The sequence below is a fragment of the Vidua macroura genome, chromosome 14 (assembly GCF_024509145.1).
Source record: "Vidua macroura isolate BioBank_ID:100142 chromosome 14, ASM2450914v1, whole genome shotgun sequence".
Lineage (NCBI taxonomy): Eukaryota > Metazoa > Chordata > Aves > Passeriformes > Viduidae > Vidua > Vidua macroura.
The window spans coordinates 14,225,455-14,237,863 of record NC_071584.1 but is presented as its reverse complement, the minus strand read 5'-3'; the positions used below and the strand labels follow the sequence as shown (position 1 = coordinate 14,237,863).

At 46.7% G+C, this 12,409-nt stretch overlaps 1 protein-coding gene across 2 annotated transcripts in view; it reads left to right on the top strand.

The window, feature by feature from the left end:
• GPC3 (glypican 3) overlaps positions 1-12,409 on the top strand; it is a 145,496-nt gene that overhangs the window by 115,519 nt on the left and 17,568 nt on the right. The window lies entirely within an intron of this gene.

Genomic DNA, 12,409 nt, shown 5'->3' with positions numbered 1-12,409 from the left:
AAGCACAGATGTTTATAAATTCCCTCCCATTGGTCTGGGATAATTAAAATTTCCTTAATGAAGTGAGAGCTGAAATACTAAATGCCAGTCTCATATCAAAGATTATTGACACATTATGTAAAATGCATAAAATACATCTATTCAGATACTAAGTAAGGGAAAGAAAAGACTTTTCAAGTCCTCCACTCCAAGTCTGAAAGAGAAATATAGAATTTTGAGAGGGATAAAACACACTTAATTTCATCCAAGAACTAAATAACAAAGTTTATGTTAAAGAAGTACAGGTGATTCACAGTGTCCTGTGCTGAGAGCAGAGATACGTGTTTCATTTTCCATGATCTCTGTGTCGCACCTTGATGTTATTTTTAATGTGTTTCTAATTTCCTCTTAAAGCCTTCCCCACACTATCATCAGTGATCTCTGAAGTCAGATATATGATCCTTTCTGCCTTTTTGTGCCTCTCTGGGCTAGTTTAATCACTGTATTGATCTCCCTGGTAACTTGCCCCCCTTGTCACTGTGGTACAGGAACATGCAGCAGGAAAGGGGGATTTGTCCTCCTCTGCTGCTCTGCTGGAGGGTGTTTGCTGCTGCCTTTGCTATGGGATGGGTAAATATTAACTTTAAAGCAGTTGTTTCTCTGGGGTTCCTGGCAGGTAAAATCTTTCAGGTTGCTGAGAGTGTGGAGTTTGTCCAACAGGGTTTAAGGCCTGACTGAGCTCAGAGAGCATGAGCTGTGCTGTCAGGGAGACTTTCTTCCTTACTTGCCCATGCCATGTGCTCTTTTTTTGTGTTTTGCTTTAGAGCAGAGAGGTGAAGCTGATATGACAGTGACAGAATCCTATTTGGTTGGTATTGGATATAAACTGTGACTCTGTTCGAGTTTTATGTTGGAAACCAGCCCCGGAAAAGTTGCTGATGGTGTGGAAATACTCACTTTCAACATTTTTGAGAATGAGATTTCTTTTTTCTTTGAAAGGGTATTTTTCAATTAATTTTTTCCATCATATCACATATACATAGCAAGAAATAAAAGGGACCAGAAACCATTCCACATTCCCCCCACCTTCCACAAATTCTAAATTTTAGGGTAGCATGCCGATTTGAAATGATGCCAGACTTTGAAATCTGGAAATAGTTTACAAAATGAGCTTTTACATTTAATGTGGCTTTATCTCTCTCCTTCCCAAGGTGGTTACCCTGTAATAGAGGCAGAAGGGACTGGGAGTGGCTGGGGTTGTGTTACTGAGCCCCTGCTTTCATCCTGCTGGATGCTCTGCAGTGTTAAGGCAGGAACATGGATGGCAGGCTGTGTTCCAGTGCAGTGGTCAAACCCAAACCCTCATCTGAGCATGTCTGAGTCCTTCTGCTGACCCTCGAGGTCTGCAGTCAGGGGGCACCGTTTGGGGCTTTTCCCTCCTTTTCTCAGATGCTTTGTTCAGCTTGAGGAAATTGGCAGTGGAGAACTCCTCCCTTCCAAAGGGTTTCCCAAGCCTTGCAGATGGACTTGGTGATGCCTTGAGGAGGAGGAGAGGTGAGTGTCTTGGGCTGGCACCGATTTTGGCTGTTGGTTGAGTGAAAGCATTGGCAGAGTTTGCCACCTCTGAGGTCTTTGCATCTCTCTGAGGCAGTGGGATTTTCTCCTGCTCCCTGGCGTGGGTGCCACTGGTCCTGCCAGCTAACTGCAAACATCTGCTGAGCACTGGCCTCACCAAGATGTCCCCTCAGAAGGTCTTGAAAATAAGGAGATAAAAAAAAGAGCAAAAGAGGGGGGAAAAAAAGTCAGTCTAAAATACAGACTAGTTTTGATTTATCGCCTGTTGTATAAAATGTAACCTTTGTTTCCTATTTATAATGAGCTTGTAGTAACTGGACAGTCAACCTAAACTTTAATGATTTAAACATACTTGTAAACTGTCAAGTCAAAAGTTTGTGAGTGACTATAAACATATGTTGGTGAGCCCTATATGCTAATAAATTCATTATTATGTTGCCCCAGTGGGAAACACAGAGATGGCAGGCTTTTTTTCATGATAGGTCTTTTATTGTTTGTCACATCTGCAACACATTAAGGGTTTTGAAGGCAGATGATGTTTACAATAAGGGGGAGGGCTGAAAACCTCCCAGCTCAGAGAAGAGTGCATCCTGTTTGTCAATGGAGTACCCATGGAGCCAGCACCCTGGCCACGCAGCTCTAAAAATAGAGCTCTGTACATACACACATATATATTTATGCCACTCCAATGGCAAAGCATGTCTGCAAATGAATTATAGTATTTCCCCCCCAAATTATGAGTCAGTGCAAATGTCTTGCAGGCTGTGTGATGCAGACATGTGCTCACAGCCTGCTGGGATCAGCCATCCTGCATCAACCAGGCACCCAAGGGAAAAAGAGCCCAGGGTGGTTGGTGCTTTGCTGATGCTCCAGCCAGCCACCCACTAATTAGTTCACCTTGGGTGTGCTCACTCCAGATGCCACTTGGAACCAGAGAGGTCGTTTCCAGGGAGCCTGAAATTAAAATATGGATGCTGGGCAGGCTCCTGTACCAGGTGTGGGCTTTATTAAATGCTGGGGGAGAGGAGGTGCAGGCGTTTCAGGGCTTTGCAAAGATGGTTTGGTCCAGCTCACCTGTGCCCCATGGTTTCTCACAAGCTTTGCTGGGAGGAAAATATCTATTTTAGTAGCTGAAGCACCCAGAGAACATTCTGAACAATCCAGCAACTTGGGGAAGAGGTTGGGAGTTTGAGGGGAAGATTTACTCTTCCAAAATATCTGTGTTAGGCAGCAACAAAAGTTGTCTTGGGAACAGATGGATTTGGCAGAATTAAGTAGAAATAGTTTGTCCTGGGAAGGGAAGTTGGCCTCATCCCATGAGATATGTAAGGATAGATGTGTGCAATAAAAATGTATAAAGATGGCTCTGGAAGTTTGTGTGTGTAAAACAGCTCCCCTGCCTGGCTGCTCCTGCTGCAATAACCTGCAGTTAGTTTTGCTCTCAGCTGTCCCGTGGCTATTTTTAAGCTCCTGAGGAAGCCCCAAGTTTTCCTGCACCCTGCCCATTTGCTGCCAGACCCTTTGTGGGTTTCCAGCAATTCATGCTGTACCTGGTGCTTTTTGAAGAATCAGCAGTCTCCCCCTTGACCTACCCAGATCTGTAACTCTTTAGTGACTTCTGGTTTGCTTTGACACTGATTTATCCTCTTGGCAGAGATTTTTTCTGAGTGCTCTCATCATCAAATTGCAGACTTGAATATTGCCTCTGAGCTGGCTAAGTGGGGTGTTTTCCCAGGTGGAAAGGCTGTTTGTTGGTAGCCCTTTTTTCCATGTTACAAAGGTGTAGTTGCTTCCAAGTGGGAATTTGGGATGCACGTCACAGGGCAGGGGAGGTCTCTGTGTGTGGTGGTGGCTGTGCCCTGTGTGGGCACAGAGTGGGACCCCTGTGTTCTCTCTCTTGGACTGTCTTTTTGGAAGCTGCTCTGAAACCCTGTGAGTTGCAACCTTCATCCTGTTCTGCTTTCAAACAGCTCCCAGTGCCCAGAAAAGCATTCCATGTCTTAGAGGTCTCAGTGCTGAGATGGCCCTACAGCTCAGCCTCTGGTGACCTTCCTCCCCTCCCCCTGTCCTCTCCCATATTTCAGGAAGGTTCCATCAATCCAAGCTGCCTCCCTGAGGCTGCTCATTTTGGGGGTCTAGCAGGTACCAGGGGGTTTTCCTGTCAAGGTGGAGGCCAGACAAGGTCACTTTAGGTGCTGCCCTCCTGGTTTCTGCTACTCATTTCTGTGGGAAAAGTTCCTTAGGAAATGAGCATTTGTGCTGGAAAAGGGGATGCTCCCAACCTGGGAACAGCAATCGGAGTCTGCCGAGGCTCACTCCACGTGTGTGCTGGGAGACAGATGGACACTAGTTAAAATATTTACAAGATCGTGCATTCCCATCCTTTATGGGAATAAAGAGCAGTGATCCCTGCTCTGCCAATGCCTCCAGGGTGCCCCTATCCAGCACCTGTATCTGCTGATGCTGCTCTGCTCCATTTGCTGGCTGTTCATCCCTCTGCTGATACAGGCATTCTCAAATACCCGAGTGACTTCTAAAATACTCCTTCCACAGGTGGGAGACATCCCCATCTGTGTGGGTTTTGCTGACAGAGCAGGGCCACGTGGCTGTTGTCCCATCCTGATGAACAGCCTGCAGGCTTGGATGGTCCTGCTGACAAATATCATGTGTGCAGTACCAATATTTCCTGTGCCTGGCTCTGCTCAGCCTCCAGCAGGGCTGGCCTGTCCTTGGCTCAGGCACTGGGTGAGGTGGGTTGGATTGACACAGCATCCTTCCCATGGGGTTTTCTATCTGCTGAAAGCTTTAGGGCTTCTAACTATCATTCTAGTAGCAGAAAACTACTTTTTTTTTTTAACTTTTTTTTTTTTCTCCAAAGAGAGTGCTGTTGAATGCTTGACTGAAGCAAGGATAGCAGAAACATGCTGTTTTACAAGACATTCATCTTGTCCCAGGGTGAAAAAATGACAAGGCCAAACGTCAGCTAGATTATCCTGATGGGAGAGCTGGAATTGTACTGACTAAAACAGTGCAGTAGTCTGATTATTGCTTTTCTATTTCAAATGTTTGTGTGTATTGAGTTTTTCTTTTAATGAAGGTGTGGTTTAAAGTCAAGAATTCATCATAATTGTCTAAATAAAAGCTAAAAGATGGAGAGGGAGTCACATGTAGCAGTTGACTGACACAATTGAGTGGCAAGTTCATTAATTTACTTCTGACGTCAGCAGAAAATGATTTTTTTTTATTGACAGACTGAGAAAATTATTGGTGGTGTTTGGAGAAGGACTTGCTCATAGCATCCTTCAGCTGGCTGTGCTGCTGTGACTCTTGCAGGCCTCACGCTGCACAGTGTGTGCATTTTGAAGGGTTCTTGTGACCTCTGTGCCCTGAGTTCCTCCAAAGAAACACTAATTCCATAACTGAAGAAGTAAGAAGTCATCTATCAGAATTTATGCTTTGAGAAAAGCTACATATATGCAACAACCATCTATGGAAGCAGCAAGTAAATCCACTGGACATATTAATCCCATAGTTGTATCTTTTTGGTTTGTTTCAATTTCACTTCATTTTTTTAAATGATTTTTTAAACTTTGTCAGTGTTGTGCTTACAGATCCAAGTCCATCTGAGCAATTTGTATCTGGTATTTTTAGAACTTCCTCTGCCTCGGTCCATTCTGACCCAAAGCAAAGAAAGATGTACCATTTTTTAAAAAGCTGAATCAGAGGAGGGGATATTCATAAATCACATGATGCATCACATTCCCAGTGTGAGCTGGTCTGAATCCTTCTTTTGGAAGGTCTGGCTGGTCTGTGGGCCCAGTGTGGGGTGACTGGGTGAGGCTGAAGGGCTGGAAACACACTAAGGGTCAGATGAGATGGTGCCTCTGCTGTAACACACAAAAATGTGCCAAGGTCTTTGGGAATCTGGGACTGCTCATCACTCCCAGATGTTTATAATGCCAGTCTGCTGGCAAAAGGCTCACCCTCTAGTTAGCCTGCAAGTTTGAATAACAGTTTGTACTATGCCAGGGTGTCTAAGGAGATACTTTTCAACAGTGTAATTTGGGAGCTAATGTTTCTTTAAATTGTTACTGAGTGCAGCATCTTACATGACTGAACACCTCAAAACAATTTCAAGTATGCAAAAATGTGCCCAGTTGCAATAATGATGGCCATATTTATCCTTAAAGGATGATGAATCTGTTTTTTTGTGGCTGAAAAGACATGAATTCTGATGAACTTGGGAAACACAATTCCTGACTTGGATACAGCCTTGATTTTTGATTTGGTTTGTTTTTTTTCTTTTTTTCCTGTTTTTCCCTGTGGAGAGGCAAAATAATTTAAGTGGTTTTCTTTTTAAGGGACAACAATAAAGGTATGTTTCAGACAGAAGCAGATCAGGTGCTACTTGCTAAAGGCCCAACAAGATAACCTTACACTGATAGTCAGGTCACTGTATCTGCACATTTTGTTGTACAAAGAGAGGTTTGTCTGCGAGCCTGATAACAATATAACATGTTGATTGACTTTTCACATAGGAGAGGGTGTCCCTTTCATGAGTGGCTTGGCTTTTACTAATGCCTTACTGCAGGTAAGCTGATAAGAGAGATTATGGGGATGTAATAAATGAGGCTGTTGGGCACAGCCCTGCTGAGCGTTGTGGGAGAGGACTCTGGCCCTGGAGTGTGTCCCAGCTGTCCTGGCTGGCGTGTGTGCCCAGCACTTGTGTCAGTGTGCCAGCACTGAGCTGTCAAACATCACAGGATGTCCTGTGGGCACGGGGCTGGGCCATCCTTCTCCTCCCCTGTGCCTGCTGCAGCTCCTGTTCCCAGAAAATGTGCTCAAGGCCAGCTTGGATGGGGGTCTGAGCAGCCTGCTCCAGTGGAAGGTCCCTGTGCATGGCAAGTGTGGTGGAACTAGATCATCTTTAAGGTCCTTTTCAATGACAAAAGAAGACAAGCTCACAGAACCAAGGTCCATCAAGGACTATAAAACACGTCTGCCCAAAAAGTGTCTTGGGGAAGGACAACTAGGTCAGTGCATGTTGGGCCAGGTGGCCCTGTCTCATTGGAAGTGCATAGGAGGAGGCCCTGGTCTCTCAGCTGTGGCTGCTGCTCTGCTGTCCATCCTCTTGCCCTGAAGATGTCCAGGAGAACAGATGATATGTCAGGTGGATCATGGAAACCCTCACTGGAAACATTTTGGGTGCAACTTTCAGAGCACTTTTTTGAGCCCTATGTGGAAGAAGATGGGGAATGCTCAAATTCTCCAGGCTGCCTTAAAAAGCCTGACCTCTGGGTTCCCCTCTTCAAATTTGAACAAATGTGTTTGTTCAAATGCGTTCCCCTCTTCAAATTTGAACAAATGTGTTTGTTTCTGTGCAGGTGGTTATTGTGGCAATGACCTGGCAGTGCGAGTTGCAGCATTGCATTGTGGCAGCAGCCAGGAGCTCTGGGGAGCTGGTGTTTGCTTAGATGTGGTTGAGTGAGAGTCTGCATGGCAGTATCTCCCTGCCTGGATCCAACAGGTCCCTGCATGCTGCAGACAGCAGCACTGCGTTTTGAAAATTAGTTTTTACATCTTTCCATAAATATAAATGTATGTTTCTATGAAATAATCAAGCCTGATTAAATGAAACTCTGAGTTAAATATCTGGAAAATGTTGTGAGCTGGATGTAACCCGGATGGAGGAAGAGGCATTACTTGAGACTTTAATTTTCAAAATTAAATCAATGGACAGCCCATGCTGGGCTTGTGCACAGACCTGACCACAGAGCCTTTTGCTGGTTGCTCTTGGTCTCCAGAAGAAAGAAACACAGACCTGCCCAGAAAACAGCCTCTTTTTTAATTGTTGCCAAAAAGGTATTGGAAAGGGGAAGAAGGATGCTTCTCCAGAGAAACCTCCTAGGATCCTGGTGTTTTAATCCTCATTTCTTTCTCTATTCTCACCCCTCGCTTTGCAAGTGAAAATAGTATGAATTTGGGTCTGGCCTGCAAATCACTCATCAGTCAGTGCATTACCAGGACAGGATCAATTACTGAGTCAACACTGCTCCGTGTGCTCCAGAAACAGGGGATCCATCATCTGTCAGGCAGGAGCTCTCCTCGGCTGTTGTGCATTAGCCCTGAGCTGTGCACACACATCTGCTGGGGCTGACACCAGCAGTAACATGAACTGAACCAGGTGTGTTTGCCTGAGCACAGGCTCCCCTGACTCCCAGGTGTATCTGCAGCAGATCCCTGACCCCTCGTGCTGGGATGGATGAGCTGTGAGCTAGAGGAGGGGTGTCCTCCTTCCCACGCCGTGCCTGCCACCTTCTGTGCTCTGCCTTCTCCCTGCATTCCTGCCCTGGGGCTTTCACAGCCCCAAGGAGGGCCCAGATGGGTTTCTTCCCCAGGAACAAATTTCAGGAAACCAAGTGGTTCTGGAGTCTGCAGGATTTGCCAGCTTTTCTGGGGCATCTTCCCTGGAGCATCGTTGTGCCCTGGCTTCAAAATTTAATCTCCCTTCATGTTGCTTTTAGGGCAAGCCAGAAACTTTCTGATGGGAGACTTTGTGTTGCAAACTGCCTCTGCTGGAACTGGGAGGCAGTGAAGCATGTTGGAGTTTTGGATGGGATTTTCTTGTTTTGGAATAAACTGAAACATTTTTCTCTGCTCTTGTAGCAGGGAAGTGAAGCAGCAGCAGCCTGAAGCACAAGGTAATGCTGTCTGCTTTCACTCCACAGCAGCTTCTTGTCTAAAAGTCTGCTTGAAATTACATTTTTAATTATACCACAGGGAAAAAAACCCCAAAGACAAATGAATTGATTGGACTTTGTTGGAATGGTATGTCAACTTGCCTTTAAATTTTTTTTTTTTTATTTAAACAACAAAAAATTTGGACACGTTTTGCTTTTGTTCTGCTTTGGAGCAGTAGCACATTCCCCTTCTTTTATGGGAATGGAAATCTGGCAAGTTGACCAGCTTCTGTTGTTTCAGAAAGTGTCTTCAGTGGTATTTGGGGCTCTCAATGACATCTTGCTGTCTGTTCCTGCTTTTCATTTGCTCTTTGCTTCCCGTGGGACCTGGGATGATGCTCTGCCCTTCCCTCCTGCAGGAGGCTGGGCCTGTGCCCAGCACAGAGCTTGAATACAAACCCAGCAGCACCTTCCCTTTCCCACACCTCCCTTCCTTGGAGGGCCCTTTCTGTGTATCCCATCTCCAGGCAGGTGGGAGCTGGTGCCTTGGGGCCGACTCTGCTGGGTGCTGAGGGACCCTGTGCACCACTGAGTGCCCACGGTGCTGCTGCATCCCTTGGTGGTTCTGTGATGTGTAGGGATGGATGTTTTGCAGTGGCAGGTACTGCTGGCTGCTGAGCATCAGGTTTGGCAGCTGGACAGATTGCCAGGGCATCTGTCACTGCCTCAGTCCAGTGCAGGAGTCCCAGCAGGATTTCTAAAATGTAAATTACAACTGCAATGTGAGACACATCCTTTTGCTTTACTGGTTTTTTTTTTTTTCTCCCTCCTTCCTGTTTGAATTCAGTATCTCGAGTCTGAAAAATTGCTGGACTCTAAGCTATTTTGCTTGTGTCTCATGGATACTGGAGACACTTCCTGCACAGGGAGGCAGACATCTGCTCCAGCCTGTTTTTGGAGTTTTTTTGTGTCAGACAGCCTGCAGTTGGCAGGTGGGAGCCGGTGGTTATTATCAGAATCTGAGTAATATCCTCTGTCTCCTTGATATCTCTCTGCCGGCTGCTCTGCAGCTTTGGTATGTTTGCTTGTCCTCTTCTGGTTCTCTGTAGATCATTCCAGTAAAAAAGTAAATTAAAAAAAAAGGTTGTGTGCTCCCCAAAGTCGTCACAGAACACAGCCTGCAGTATCTCTTCTCCTGTCCACATAAATCACTGCTAAAGCATGTGCAGAGAATGTGAAAGAATGCATTTATACCAAAAAGGTTCTCCTCTCCCCTGCCCTGCGGAAGCAAACTTCCCCACTTGTGCTCCAGTGCCTGTTCTCAGGGAACATCTGATGCACCATCACCTTCTGTGTCCCTTCCTGACTCTTGTAGCTTTATTTAGGAGTGGGCTTTGGTTACGGTCAGAAAGCTTTGCCCTGGACAGTTGGAGTCTGGCAGCTCTTGTGGGGATGGAGGTGCTGAATCTGCCCTCTCCAGGCATCTCCTTGCTGGTTTGGATTTGCCCTTCCCACCCCTCACTGGCTTTATTTACTCCAGAATCATCAGGGATGCTCCCCAGCCATTGCAGTTACCAGAGCTGAATGGCTTTTCCTGCCTCAGGCCAGTCCCCCAGGTCTGCTGACCTTCTTGTTTCCAGTGGATAAATACTGGCTGGTGGGTCAGGTTTTGATCTTGGAGGTTCAGCTGATGTCTTTCCCTCTATTTACCTTCTCTAAGTGTTTTTTGTGGCAGCCCTGAGCAGCTGAAGGCAGCAGAGGGGGTGCAGCACCATGGGCAGAGTGGGTCTGGTGTAACCTGGGGTTCCCAGCTATAAATAATTCCACTGGTCTTGGCCCTCGGGTGCCTGTGGACTTCAGCACCAGCTTAAGTCTCTTGTTGAATACTTAAGTGTCTGCTGGGCCAGACACCTAGTATTATTAGCAGACACAAAATAGGTCTCTCTTATTTAGTGGCCTTAATTTATTAAATCAGGCAGAAGTGCTCTCGGAAGAGGAGTGCTGGAAAAGGGAGCAGAGCAAGCTGTGAGTTTCTAATTGGCTGGATCAGGCCCCTGGAGATCCATGTGATCTGCTGCACTAGAGGCAGTGCTATTGCAGTGACTCATAAACAGATGTGCCCAATTTACATTGCAGCTTAATACCTTTGTTTAAAAAAAAAAACTGGCCTTTTTAAAAAGACAAATGTGTTAAAGCAGATGTTTCCAGTAAAACTAATACTTGTGTGATTTACAAACAACTTCCTACCGCCAGAACTCATTAGAAAATGTGGAAAAAAGAAAAATGGTTCTGTGTACCCAAAACAATCCCAAAATAAGGACATAGCAAGGCAGTATTGCTACACACTGTACAAAAATTACTGCTGTGCTTGGGTTGGAAATCAAGAGGTTAGAGCCTGATTTTGGTTGCTAATAACTAAGGTTCACCCTGACCTGTTGCATACATTAAGGAGCAGAAACCTGTCTGTAAAAATACTTAGCCAGCTTCTGTTATGTAGGATACAGGGTAACTGGGACCATTATATGGGATTGCCTGGAGACTCCTAAATCCCCTCAATCCCATTGAAACCTACACTGAGGGACAGGATGGCTGCAGGATGGCACTGACCCTAAAGCAGAGCTAACAGACACAGCCCCTAGAGCAAGCCCTGCTCTGAGGAATCCCTCTCTGGGCATCTCCCCACAGCAGGATGGGATGCACAGGGAGGTTCTGCCTCTGCCTCTGCTTGGCCTGCAGCTCAGCTGTGCCTGTTCACCTGCTCCTCCCAATTTTTGGGAGGATAAAGGCAGGCATGTGCTGAGAAAGTCCTGCTGTTCCTGGTCTCTCTGAATTTGCCTCCTGCCCAGCTCCTGCTTGCTCTGCAAGCCCAGCACTCCTGTTACAGTTTGACACCCCATGTGGCCTTAATGGGTTTCCCAGGCCACAGCTCCAGCACAGCCACCACTTTTTGTTAGCTGCAGGGGCTGGCAATCCCCCTTTGCCTTCCAGCTCTCCGCAGCACAGGTATCATATTTTTTTAATGCACTTGTCACCTATTTTATCCAGGCATTTGTTGCAAAAGAAATAGTGACAGCAGATGTTCGTGGGTTGGCAGGCTGCTCCTCTAAATCCATTGTGAGTGCCCTGGGCAAATGGCTCGTCCAGCTTCTGAGAGGAAGTCATCCAGGCAGATGGAAAGGTGGAGAGGCATCCAGCAAGCCTGAGTGGAGCAAAACAGGGGACTCAGGAGCAGAGAGGGTTTTGTTTCTTTACTAGAACATTGCAGGAGAGTGACCGTGGCCGTGTCACACTGCGTGGATTTGTTCCTGGGGAGGATACCAGCTCAGCAAACTCTTCAGTGAGGGTGGTTTCTGGAGCATTTTGGAGCACCCCTGCATGTTGGGGTGCCTGCCCATTGGTCTGCTTCCCATGGGACTGCTGGGGATGCCTCTTGCAGCTGGAGAAGCTGGCAGGATGGGGCTGGAGGATGTCTCACCCAGGAATGGGGCACACGAGGAAGCAACAAGGATGATGTGAGGAGCTCCTGTTACTTCTTGTGGATGTCTCATCAGGGGGTGTCCAGTTTGTTATTAGGAAAAATGACTGCTAATGTCAGAGTCTCTTGAGGAGTCCTTAGAAACAGGGATGGAGTGGATGCCCTGAAGGGTGGCTGTGGACTGGGACTGCCCCTCGTCCTCCAGCTCCCTGGTGTGTCAGCTTTCCCTGCCTTGCCATGAAGAGTGATTCAGAGCCAAACCTGGAATGGCTGCCTTCTCAGGGGGACTTGCTGGGACGTGTCCAGAGGAATTAGAAGTATCCTGGGGGGAGGATTCAGGGTGGCTCAGGGCACTCAGAGGTGCTTTTCTCAGCTCTCCTGTCAGTGTTCCTGAAACATTGCCACAACCCAGCTCAGTTTTAGCCATTAGCGAATGGAGGCTTGTGCTTGGCTCTCAGGGACCAGAAGGTTTCAGTGCTTAATTAATTTCTTCAAAGTGGAGGGCGTAATTAATGCCTGTGGTGTGCTTTGAGACCCTTGGGTCTCTTGGGCAGTGTGAAATCTGGTTTGGTCTATGAAAATCATCTCTGGCCAGCACCACACGCCAGGCAAGGCCATCTCAGCGTGGCCACTCATCCTGTCACAGTGTTTGGGGGTCTTTTGGTCTCTGCTGGTGCTGTCTTGTGGAGGGCCATGGGCA